This window comes from Mustela lutreola, chromosome 4 (assembly GCF_030435805.1).
Source record: "Mustela lutreola isolate mMusLut2 chromosome 4, mMusLut2.pri, whole genome shotgun sequence".
NCBI classification, from domain to species: Eukaryota; Metazoa; Chordata; class Mammalia; order Carnivora; family Mustelidae; genus Mustela; species Mustela lutreola.
The window spans coordinates 124,218,301-124,231,337 of record NC_081293.1 but is presented as its reverse complement, the minus strand read 5'-3'; the positions used below and the strand labels follow the sequence as shown (position 1 = coordinate 124,231,337).

The 13,037-nt window shown below is 37.3% G+C and overlaps 1 protein-coding gene across 3 annotated transcripts in view; it reads left to right on the top strand.

Moving 5' to 3' along the window:
• SEMA3D (semaphorin 3D) overlaps positions 1-13,037 on the top strand; it is a 201,744-nt gene that overhangs the window by 9,651 nt on the left and 179,056 nt on the right. Inside the window, exon 2 of one of the 3 annotated variants that reach the window (XM_059170985.1) lies at positions 4,893-5,094. The exons of the other annotated variants lie outside the window; for them this stretch is intronic. The gene's annotated coding sequence lies outside the window, so the exon portion shown is untranslated. The remainder of the gene's footprint in view (positions 1-4,892; positions 5,095-13,037) is intronic. 3 annotated transcript variants of the gene reach the window in all.

Below are 13,037 nucleotides of genomic sequence, written 5' to 3'. Positions count from 1 at the left end.
CAAAATCTTTTAAAAGGCATACCAGTGACTATCCTGTCATCTCCTTTTTTACCTCCTTCCTATCAATGTATTTTCGGGTAATCGATGACTTGTGAATACATCATTATAACTAGAGCACATTTTTAAAAATCTTTGTAAATGAAAATAATCATCTCCAACCTTATCAATTTTGAGATTTGACTCTGTGTCAAATGACAAAATCTTTAGATAGTGCAACTGTATACTTACTAATTTCATCGTTGACGTATAATCTGATTCAGAATTCACTCTTTTGGCCCCACTAGAGCCTGTCTTGGAGTTTCATCTATTTCCCTTACGATAATTGAATTAGGGTGTTACACGTGGCTCTTCAAGCTGCATGGTAGAAAGTTAAAGCCAGACAAGTCTCTGCAGAAGTATTTGCATGATGAAGTCACATGTTATTATTTATGATATTAAAATGGGAAGTTAATACAAATCAGCTTTTGAAGTTAAGACTTCTATCACCTGTAGAGTAGCTGTTCAAAAGCATTTGTGCTGGGTATACAGATGAGAGAATAACATTTCATTTCACAGAGCCATGGGGATTGTTGTCTTAGACTGCAGTGTGATGAGGCTTGGCAGGGAGTGTTCATTGTTCAGGTTTTAAAAAGGGCAAGTTTTTGGCAGGAGTGACTTGCATAGAAGAGAAATGCTTTGCGTACACATGTGCACTCAATAAACCCTTCAGAGAGCTTGGGCTAAGATATTATGGATTCCTCACTCCACCCTACCCCCTGTCTCTGGATGTTGACTGTTTAGAGCCCTTTTGTTGTGTCACTGTCATAGAGGCCTTTTCATAGTCCAAGAAATGGGACTTTGGATTCCTATTTCAAACGTTATTAGAGTACAGTGAGTAGTCATTTCATACCCTGTGCACTTTCCCTTGAAATTTATTTAAAATAACAGTTGCATTCAGATATACTTTTCCCTAGTATTTACCAGTCACACAACCATCATCTCCATGACAGCCAACTGTCATCCTTTCTATATAGTTTGTGACCCTTGGTTATTTCTGATAATCAGAAATGAAGATGTAGAATTTTCCTTTTCTTCTTTATCGTGTACACACAATGTTGAAAATGTTTGTGCTTTAAGTACATAATGTATTGGGACAAGCAAAACCAAAAAGTCGTCTAAATTCCCCAAACCAATAAGCAAGACAGACCAGCATCAACCCCATGGGCCTACCTTGTCTCTACTCCTTCCTCATGGGGCTTTGGCTGCACTGATTTCTCCTTTCACTTGGAAAAATTTTGCCCTTTACTGTCACCACCTCTCCTAGCCCCTCATTGGTGCCCATTGTTTTTGCCACCTTCACATGCATTCCCTAAATAGCATGACACCTTTTGTGTTCCCATAGCTTATCACCAAGGCTTGTATGTAATAAGTTTATCATCTCTAATACATGAAATGATTCCATTTGGAACCTGTTGCCTCTGGTTTTTTTTTTTTTTTTTTTTTCTCTCGTCACTGCTTTAGATATGTAATTCATCATAAAGTTCATTTCACATGTATCTTCCTTCATCACAAAGGCTATTTCACGTATATCCCTATTACTTTTGAGCCATCCTACCTCTCCTTCCCTTTCCATCTTTTGCAAAGTATTTGTCAAGTGCCTGCACTGGGCACTGTGAGAGGCGCTGATGAAAGACACATAAAAACATAGCTCCCCTGAAGTGGACAATTATAAAAGAAGTCATTATCTTTATGGGTCACATCACATCTCTTTAGGATCTTAAATACAATAAACAAAAAGTCCTATTCATACTGTTGGTCTAGAGTCTTTTTAAAAATTATGTCATCTTCTTCCTTAACTTCTGCTTCCGCTTATGCCCAAGTGTCATCTCAAGCCCCAAGTTCTCTCTTGGGTCTCACTTATTGCACCGTACCACTTCAGCGCTTGTGGGCTGGCTTTCATTGCTCAATACTCCACTTATAAAGGAGTTTCTCTGGTAGCTGAAAGTTTCAGAGTCTTTGATTAGTGTAACTTCAAACTGGGGCTTTAAAGTGTGGGGGGGAAGATGGTGCAATCATTAAGACTCAGCCCTGTGGATGGAGACAACCTGGGTTCAGGTCTGAGTTCTGTCCCATCTGAGCGGTGCGACTCAGACAAGGGATTTGACCTTTCTATACCTGTTTCCCATCTTTCAGCTGGGGGTTTGTGAAAGTACTAACCTCATAGGGGCATGGGCAGGATTAAATGGTTCATATAGGAAATGAGTTAATATGGGAAAAATCAAATGCTATAAGGCACATTGCAATTCTATGAGTACAATCTCCTCTTTATCCTTATTCAGGTTATGCAAATTGTATATCAAGTCAGATTCTCACACCATCTACAAACTGTTCTTAATGCCTTCTTGTTCTTTATCTGCTGAATGATCTTCATTTCATTCAATGAAAGTCCTTTGGTGACCTCACTGTTTCATTCCTGGGTAATAGAAGGTTATTTTAGGATTGACTATCACCATCTTCTTATCTTGCACAAAAGGGCATTTAAAGAGACATACAGTTGACCCCTGAACAAGGTGGATTTGAACAGCACAGGTTCGCTTCTATCCGCATTTCTTTTCAACAAGTATATAGGAACGTTTTTCAGAGATTTACAACAAAGCTCACATAGCATTGTATAATCGAAAGATTAGGAAGTTACATCACGAATGCCTAAAATATATGTAGATACTGGTTTATCATTTGCCATACAATATACACAAATCTACTATTATAAAAAGTTAAAATGTATCAATTTTTCATGTTGATGCTCCTACTTGAGAGAAATGTAAACAAACATAAAGACAAAATATTAAGTCATAATGGCATAAAATGAACTGCAATGTGTACTGTACTGCTGACACAGGTTTGTAGCCACATCCTGTTGCTATTGCAGTGAGCTCAAGGGTTGGGAGTATCCACTAAAAACACAGTGTGACACTAATCATCTGCATGCAACAGTTTGTCTCTTCAGTAAATTTCTTTCCATAGTAAAAAGTAACCTCTTGTGGTTCTTGCATATCTCTCACTGTGGTTAGTGCAATACGGTAAACCTCAAATAAAACTATGGGAAGCATATGAAGGTTAGTGATGCTAGAAGTACCCTCCAGAAAGCAGAGAAAAGTCATGACGATACAAGAAAAAGTTGAAGTGCTGGTTATGTACTATAGATTGAGGTCTGCTGTGGCGGTTGCCACCATTTCACGATCAATGAATCCAGTGTGGGACTATTGTAGGAAAAAGAAAGGGAAGTTAATGAGGCCATCATTGCAGCTGTACCAGCAAGTGCAGAAAAACCTTCCACTTTTTTCAGAACAGTGTTTTTTAACTCTTACTGAAAATGTGGCAAAAAAAAAAAAAGTACTTTTTGTGTGGATGCAGTGTTGCTAATAAGAAAGGCATACCCGTAGACTCTAAGACGATTTGAGAAAAAGTGGAGTCATTATAAGACAAAGCAAAAAAAAAAAAAAAAAAAAAAGGTGAAGGCTCTAGAGCTGGAAAATGTTAATGCCACAGAAAATGATTTCATAATTTTAGAAAGAGGTTCAACCTATAAAATGTCAAGATAAGAGGAGAAGCATCTTCCCCGAACCCAGAGGCAGCAGATGAGTTTTCAGACACCATTACAAAAATTGAGGAGAACAGATATCTGCCTGAACAGGTTTTTAATGCAGATGAAAGTGCTTATTCCGGAAAAAGTGCCACAAAGAATATTTGTTAGTAAGGAAGAAAAGTGAGCACCACGATTTAAGGCAAAAAAGGATAAACTAACTCTACTGGTTTGTGCAAATGCAGTTGGAGTTATGATCAAGACTGTCCTTATCTATAAAGCTGCTAAACTTTGAGCCTTCAAAGGGAAATGATAAATATCAGTTGCGAGTCTTTGGTTGTATAACAACAAGGCTAGGACAAAGAGAACCCTTTCTCTGGACTGGTTCTATCCATGCTTTGTCCCTGAAGTCAGGATGTACATTGTCAGTAGCGGACTACCTGTTAAACTTTTTTTAATACTGGACAATTCCCCTAGCCACCCAGCACCCCATGAACTTAATACCAAAGGCATCAAAGGGGTTTACTTTTTGCTAAACATAATGTCTCTAATGTAGTCTCTAGGTTAGGGGGTCTTTGAAATTTTCCGGCTCATTACACATGGTACCCTAATGAAAAGATTGTCAGCATTTTGGAAGAGAACCCCAATAGAGAACATCATGGAAGTCTCGGGGGATTGTACCATTGAAGATGTCATCCTTATAGAAAAAAAAAATTGTGAAAGGCATCAAGCCTGAAACAATAAATCCCTGCTGGAGAAAACTGTGTCCAGATGTGTGTATGACTTCACAGGATTTATGACAAAGCTAATCATGGAAATCATGAAAGAGATTGTAGATATGGGGAAAAACGGGGTGGTGGTGAAGGGCTTCAAGATATATGTTTGGATCTTGGAGAAACTGAGGAGCTAACAGACACCACACCAGGAGAATAACAGAAGACAGCTTGATGAAGATGAGTATTTTTGTACCTGTGCCAGACCGATGAGGAAAAAGACATAGAAGAAGTAGTACAGAGAACAAGCTGACATGAGACAATCTGGCAGAAGAGGTTCAATTATTCAAGACTCCTTTGGGCTTCTTTTACATCATGGACTCTTCTATGATAAGGGCACTGAAACTAAAGCAAATAGCAGGAGAAGGATTGATACTGTATAGAAACAAATTTTTTACAGAAATGAAGAGGTAAAAAAAAAAAATCAGATGGAAATGATGATGTACTTCCATAGAGTTACACCAAGTTTGCTGCCTTTCTTGCCTCCCCTTCACCCCCCTCCCTCTTTCACCTCCGCCAACCCTAAGACACGCATCCCTCCTCTTCCTCCTTTTCAGCCTATACAACATAAGGATCACGAGGATGAAAACTGTGTAATGATCCACCTCCACTTAATGAACAGAAAATAATCATCACGCCATACAGTTAACAAACCTACCCGTTGTGTACATGTGTATCTTATTGAAAATCTAACTGTATGAGCTGTTTCTCTGTCATCACCGTCATCATATTCATCCTGTAGAACATCTAGTGTGTAAGGTGAGTAATATTTAATATAAAGTTAACAAGGTGTTTGTTGTCTTGCTGGTTTGTAAATTTGCTATATACAGTATACCTCTCTCCTTGGTAAATTGAAAAACTGTGTATTCACCAATCATCACAGATGAGTGGTTTAGAAAATGTAGCAATGTTTCCACTACGGCATTACAAATGACTGCAATATTGAATGCCATAAAAATTTTATAACAATTCATTCATTTGTGTATAGGCTAGGCTACTATCAAATAACTATATTGATTGTACAGTCAGCAGTTATACAGCTGCTTCTTCATTATCTGTGCTTCAATTGTTACACCAGTAAATAAATATGAATTTTTTTCACATCAACTTTTCCTTTTTGATGTCTAATGTTAGTAATACTGTAACATCTACAGTGTCTTGTACCATATGAGAGAATACTGATACAGGCGCTGACAGATGATTCATTTTATAAAAAGATGATGTAACTGGTATCGGTAACTATAGTATAGTATTCCAAGTGTATTCTCTCTCCCTTATGATTTTCTTAACATTTTCTTTCTTCTAGCTTACTGTAAGAATACAGTATGTAATACATATACAAAATGTGTGCTAATGGACTGTTTTTTATGGTATTGGTAAGGCCTCCGGCCAACAGGAGGCTATTAGCAGGTAAGTTTTTGGAGAGTCAAAAGTCTTATGGAGATTTTCAACTCTGGAAATCAGCACCCCAACCCCTGCATTGTTCAAGGGTCAACTGCAATTTGGTGGCAAATGTAACAGACCATGATACAAGGATGTGAAGAATCCAGGGCAAAGGAACCCATCAGTGCCAGTTTTGTCATAGAAGAAACAGCTAGTTCTAGAGGCTAAACAGCAAGTTAAAAAATCCGTAGGCACCCATCTAAATTTCCAGACTTATTTCTTAGATCCCCCTTTCTCATTTAGCTGTCTACTGCTGGATATGTAACATTTCATAGATCCTTGCTGTGCTCCTTCCCCAAGGAAGCAATACAGACTTATTCAGTAGCTTTCCTCCCCTTTCCTCCTTTCTTTTACCCAATGTGTAGATACCTCTTGAGCCCTCCAATGTGGGCCTGCTGCCCATTTGAACCCCTTGCTCATAGCTTACCTCCTATGATACTGTATAGAAACAGAATTTTTTTACCGAAATGAAGAGGTAAAAAAAAAATCAGATGGAAATGATGATGTACTTCCATAGAGTTACACCAAGTTTGCTGCCTTTCTTGCCTCCCCTTCACCCCCCCTCCCTCTTTCACCTCCGCCAACCCTAAGACACCCATCCCTCCTCTACACTCATCCACTAGCTTATCCCTCTGTCCTAATGAGGTATTGCTTTTGAAATGTTTCAATAAATGTTCTTCCTCTGCTCCAGTTTCAGAATATCTTATTTCAGGCCCCTTTGTAAAGAGTGAAGGGGAACAAGTGATCTAATTCACTGTCCACCACTAGAGGGGCTGGAAGTCTGCCCAGCAACATTTTCCTGAATTTCAGTCTCCTGTCCAGGGACCAGACCCTTCCCAGACCACATACCAGTGCTGAACTTGCCCTACTTGAGCTATCTAACTACTAAGAGAGCCCTGGATCCCTACTCCCTAAATTTTGGACTCCAGGGGACCTTGGAGAAACCTGCAATACAGCACTTAGGGATGAAGCTCACTAAGAGAAGCTGAGCCCTTATCTCTCAAGGAGGAAGTTTAGGAAGAGCCCAGAGATAAATAAGTAACTCCCGCATCTCACTGTAAGCAATCTAACATGCAAAGAGCATCTTTGTCTCATGCTGCCTCATCTGCTTGGCAGTTCTCTGGGATATAACTGATAGGAGCAGCAAGTGTGTTAATCAATGATAGTTTCCAGAAATTGAACCTAAAGGTCATTTCAGCTTCTGCACAAGTGGAAGTGAAACTGAATATGTTTTATGGGAAAATACTTTTCTAATGCCTGTCTTGGTACTTTTTCAGATTAGTCTATTCCCTTAATTGTCACTTTTGCTAGGAATCTTCACCAATATAGTAATAATGATTTATAAATTATGTATCTTATATTAATTATACATCTTGTAACAATAATAACTTATAAAACCATATTCTATTTCACAAGAAATAAAATGTTTTTGAGATTGGATAAATAGGATTTATTTGAAATCATTTCTAAATATTTTCTAAATAATCACAAAACCAGTCACTTTATATATATCACTCTCTTGGTATATATAGCTTTAGAATATGGCATTTTCTATTCTGTGATTTCTTAAGGATAATTTTGTTAGAGCAAATCAAGAGAAGGAACAATTTTTAAAAAATAGCATCAAGAGAGGCACCTGGGTGACTCAGTTGCTCAGCATCTGCCTTCGGTTCGTGTCGTGGTCTTATGGTCCTGGGATCGAGCCCCACATCAGGCTCCCTGCTCAGTGGGAAGCCTGATTCACCCTCTCCCACTCCCTCTGCTTGTGTTCCCTCTCTCGCTGTCTCTCTCTCTGTCAAATAAATAAACAAAATCTTTAAAAAAAAAATAGCATCAAGAGTCAACTCTGTCTTATTTTTATAACTTTACTCTCATTCTTATTGCTTTAATTACTTTTTTTTTAAAGATTTTTTAAAATTTATTTATTTGACAGAGAGAAATTACAAGTACACTGAGAGGCAGGCAGAGAGAGAGAGAGAGAAGGAAGCAGGCTCCCTGCTGAGCAGAGAGCCCGAGGCAGGACTCGATCCCAGGACCCTGAGATCATGACCTGAGCCGAAGGCAGCGGCTTAACCCACTGAGCCACCCAGGCGCCCCTTAATTACTTTAGTGAATGAATATTTACAAATCAGTAGATTTACCAATTTACAAATGATGGAATTTTAAGTAAAGGTGATAATTTATGTTACTTTTCCATGTATTTTGGTGAGGCAAGAGGGTTTCTTTTTCAGATGATTATTTTTAGGTGCCATTCATAGGAACCCGCCAAGCTAGTAGTGATTCCAACAGGATATAGAATACGTAATGATTTTTTCCTGCTAAAGGAAGTTGAATATTTTAGGTTACTGAAATAATCTTTAAATATTATTTTATTTGTATTTATTTATTTTTTTAGAGAGAGAGGGAGAACGGGAGCAGGAGCAGAGGGGCAGAGGGTGCAAGAAAGAGAAAAACTCAAGCAGGATCCATGCCCGGTGTGCAGGCCAACCTGGGGCTCAATCTCATGACCATGAGATCATGGCCTGACCCAAATTGAGAGGCAGGCGCTTAACAGACTGGGCCACCCATATGCCTCACTGATATAATCTGTGGATATAGAGGATACAGAGCTTGTGTACAGAACCACTTTAAAGCAGATATCATGAAACTGGTAGTAGAACCTAGGTCAACTTTACCTAAGTAGTTTATGAAGTAAAATAGTAAATAGTAAAATAGTAAATAGTAAATCCTTATTTTGTTGTCACTTTCTATTCCTTTTTTAAATTTCTTAGTACCCTTCCCATTTTTCAAAAGTTAATTCAAATCTCACCTTCTTTATCAGGGTTAGAAAGTATCAGGAAGTCTTTGATTGTCCTTCTCTTGATCAAAGAATCTAAAATAAGTCTCATAAGATAGCAGCAGTTATTTAATTATAAAAAATGTTAGGTGCTAGAATGAGGTTTTTATAGCCTTATGTACTATTAAGTTAATAAGCTAGGAAAATGTGCCAAATATACTATTTGCCTCCTTACTGTCATTTCATTTTGACTTTAATTTCCTTCATTCAGAATAATATTAACAAAAATACCACGTGAGAGTAAGAATCTATTAGTGTTCAGAAAATAATATTCCTAAAATTCTGTATTATACTCCAAATATATTGAATTTATGCATATCCAGTACAGAATTTTGCTGTTTCTCCAACATTGTGTATTTTGTTAAAACTTATTTAACCAAACTAGTACCTGAAGGTTTTTGTTTGTTTTGATCCCAGCCTTGGAAATAATCAGTGTAACCCTGGTAAATGGTTAATCTCAGAATGTTTAATTGGAAATCTCTCTATTAAAAATAACATTAATAAACAATAAAATATTCTTGCCTTATTTGTCTCATAGACTCATGATATTTCAGAATTAAAAAAAAAGAGAGAGAGGGGGGCGCCTGGGTGGCTCAGTTGGTTAAGCGACTGCTTTTGGCTCCGGTCATGATCCTGGAATCCCGGGATCGAGTCCCGCATCGGTGTACCTGTTAGGCAGGGAGTCTGCTTCTCCCTCTGACCCTTCCCCTTCTCATGCTCTCTCTCTCTCATTCTCTCTCTCTCAAATAAATAAAATCTTAAAAAAGAGAGAGAGAGAAATTAGTCCAATTTCTTAATTTTATAGGGAAGATTGAGGATGAAATAATGTGAATTCTTCTCTCCTCTCCCTCTTGACCTTCTGTTCTTCCTTCCCCTTCTCACTTCTCTCTTTTCCTTCCTTAAACATGAAAGAACAACTTCTGTATTTTAAGATCAGCACTGAGTGTTTGGGGAGGAATAGCCACCAGCTTGAGAAATTAATATTCCATATTAGTAAGATTAGTTGTAGTGTGTCTGGAAGCATATAGCTGTGTAGTCACAAAGCTGACTCCTATCAAGGAAAGCATCCTACTTCTTAAAGATGTTGACAATATTTTAGAAAATAAATATAATGTGTTATACCTGAATTGTTGACAATTAGACATTTAGGATAACTTCATCCTTCAAGAAACCTAAAGAAACAATAGATTTATTTGAAGACAACTCATGCTCATGCACATTCTCTAACTCCTATGTAAAGAAAGGCTTTTAGTAGTATCTCCACTATTTTAAAATAAAAATTTTAAAAGATCATACTTAAACATCATTAGAAGTTGTTAAGTAGTAGTTGCTGTTGATTATTCCTCATATGATTTGTTCTGAGTTGCTTGTAGAAAGGATGAAACTCTTATAGGACTGATGTCTAACTGTACTCATCCTCCCTCCCAAAATGTTAAGTAATGGATAGATTATGTGAGCAGACATACATCCTTTCCCACATTTGTTAAATAAGCAGCTCTGACACAAAATGCTGTCAAACCATTCATCTGTAGTGTAGACTTTAATCCAAAATTAATGTCCTCATGAAAAATATTCACGTTAATGTTATGCAGTACAGCTATGGGTTTGTTTATAGCTTTTTGTTTATAGGAGGTAGAGACTTAGCTAAAATGTTGCCACTGTCCATTTATCATCTGGATGTGAACAAAGAAAGATAACATTTTTGCACAATATCATGCTTTCTTGATGTGGTCACCTTTAATAATAGAAACCAAAAGCAACATTTCCCAATGTATTCATCATAATTCTACCAGGAAGCAGATGTGCAGTCTTATTTTTCTCAATCATGTATTTATTTTTTGCATTACATATTTCAGTTGTAGATATTTTCCTGTAGAGGGAAATTCCAACCTTCCTGGAATAATTCCCCGAGTTTTATATGGTTGTTGTTTTCTTTTAAACTGGCAAATAGATGTGAAAATACATTCTCCCTTCTTACATGTATTGGTCTTTTGATTGTATCTCTATACAGGTAGAGTTTGAATGCTTATAACTCTTCCTGAGGATATTTCTGTGGTGGTATAAAAACAAATCTCGGGAATTTTAGGGGGAAATAATCATATTCCTACTAAAATACAATCAAATGGGTCTCCAACCGTATTATCAGCTTCATAGAAAATTTTACTATTGGCATGCCTGGGTGACTCAGTTGGTTAGGTATGTGCCTTTGGCTTGGGTTATAATCCCAGGAGTTGTGGGATCGAGCTGATCCCAGTGGGATCGAGCTGATCCCACCGAGTGGGGAGCCTGCTCCTCCCTTTCCCTCTGCCCCTCACCCACTCATGCTCTCTCTCTCTCTCTCTCTCAAATAAATAAATAAAACCTTAAAAAAAAGTTATCTATCACCTAGAGGTAAAAACTTATAATTAAACTCATTATTCTAGCTCTTTCATTTCTTTTCTTTACTTATATTTTCTTTACTTCTACTGAAATTTTTTGTGCTTCCTCTACCCTTGACTGTACTTGGTCTTTCGAGACACTCTTAGTTTCATTTGTCCATGCATCCAACGTAGATCTCAAGGTCAGGCATTTTAAACAAAACAAAGCAAAACAAAATCAGTTTATTGTAACATTTCATATGCTAAAGCTTTGATGTAGTTGATGTCTTTCCTGCGCTGTGATGTATAATCTGGTTTGTGTCCATTATCTCCACAGTGGTTTCTTTTTATCTGTAACTAATGAAATACTTCTGATTCACCAGCCACTCTTGGTAGATATTTCTCTAGGGCCAATTGATTTGTGCCATGTTTCAGGACATTTTTTTCATCCAACTTTTGAAATTTTGTTAATTTATGCTCAATGTTCACAGTACCTGTACACCATTATTCAGACAATGGTATGATCAGTTGCTTTGGTCCTAATCTGTTCTATCCTCATGTACATAACCTCCTTCTCTTGTTTTCTTCTCTACATACCTTGTTGACCTTCTGCATATTTAACACAAATGTGTAGAATAAAATAGGGATTTTAGCGAGAGATTTTATTTATTTGTCAGAGAGAGAGAGAGGGAGAGAGAGCAAGCACAGGCAGACAGAATGGCAGGCAGAGGCAGAGGGAGAAGCAGGCTCCCTGCTGAGCAAGGAGCCCAATGTGGGACTCGATCCCAGGACGCTGGGATCATGACCTGAGCCGAAGGCAGCTGCTTAACCAACTGAGCCACCCAGGCGTCCCTTCTTTACTGAACTTCTTAATCACTTTTCTTTATTTCTGTTACCATCATCCAATGAATAACCAAATTTCATACAACAGTCATCTCTAATGCAATGCAGAACATGTGTTTTGGGCTTCATCGACATGGATTTCCATCCTAACTTTGTCACTTAATTGTCTTATAGCTTCGGATGCCTTATTTTATCTGTTCTAATTTCCACATCTATAATGGGGTAATAAAGAATATGTAATAGGTTACTGTGGGAAAGAAGGATAATAAGAATATGTAATAGGTTACTGTGGGGATTAAATAAATCAATGAGTTCACAGTTTAGGATAGTGTCTGCTCCTTAGTTATTCCTGCAGAGATGTTAGCTGCTGTTATTATCACTTTCCTCTGCTCTGTTTCCACTTAGTTCATCAAGTTTTCTTAAAATTTCCCTCCTTTCCATTCCCACTGCCAACACATGATTCAGACCTTCATGATCTTTTGCCTGAATAATTTTAATAGTCTCCTAACTCATATTCCTGTTCTCATTTAATAATAAGCCCTAACTAATTTAGGATTTTGCATTCCAAATCCTTATCTTTGTTTGGAACATGACGTTTTACAAGAACAAGGTCTTACAGAAAAATATAAGATTTAAACAAAACTAAAACATTAAGTATTGTGTGTGTGTGTGTATGTGTGTGTGTGCGTGTATGTATATGTATTTATGTAAATGAAATGCTGTTATAAATAAAAGCAAAAACAACTTCATTCTAACCAAGTTAGATTCTCAAAGTTATTAAATTTGCTTATGTTGTTAACCATTTCCTTGGCACGTTCTTCTATTGATTAAAAACTACTGCCACATGTAATATGCTCGGGTATGTATTTATATAATTTTATGTTATGGAGAACATAAGTTTAAAAAAAAAAAAAACTTGTGAACCAGTTTGTATTTTTCCTTGATATGTCTTCTCATATCTCTATATATCTCTCTCTGTTTTTTCCTACTACATATTATCTTCATAGTTTGCAATTCCTACACCACACATTTGTCCCTATTTTATGTGAGAGAGATCAGGAATAGCTGAGGCTCTTCTTTTGTTAAAAGAAAATGACCTGAAGCAGACTTAAAATGTTGTGGGTTTTTAGATATTGACATACATGTGTGTCAGGTTACTGAAAAAAGCCACAAGGAATGACACCATTCTGGGTAAGGCGTGATTTTCTCCTGGTAATGTGATT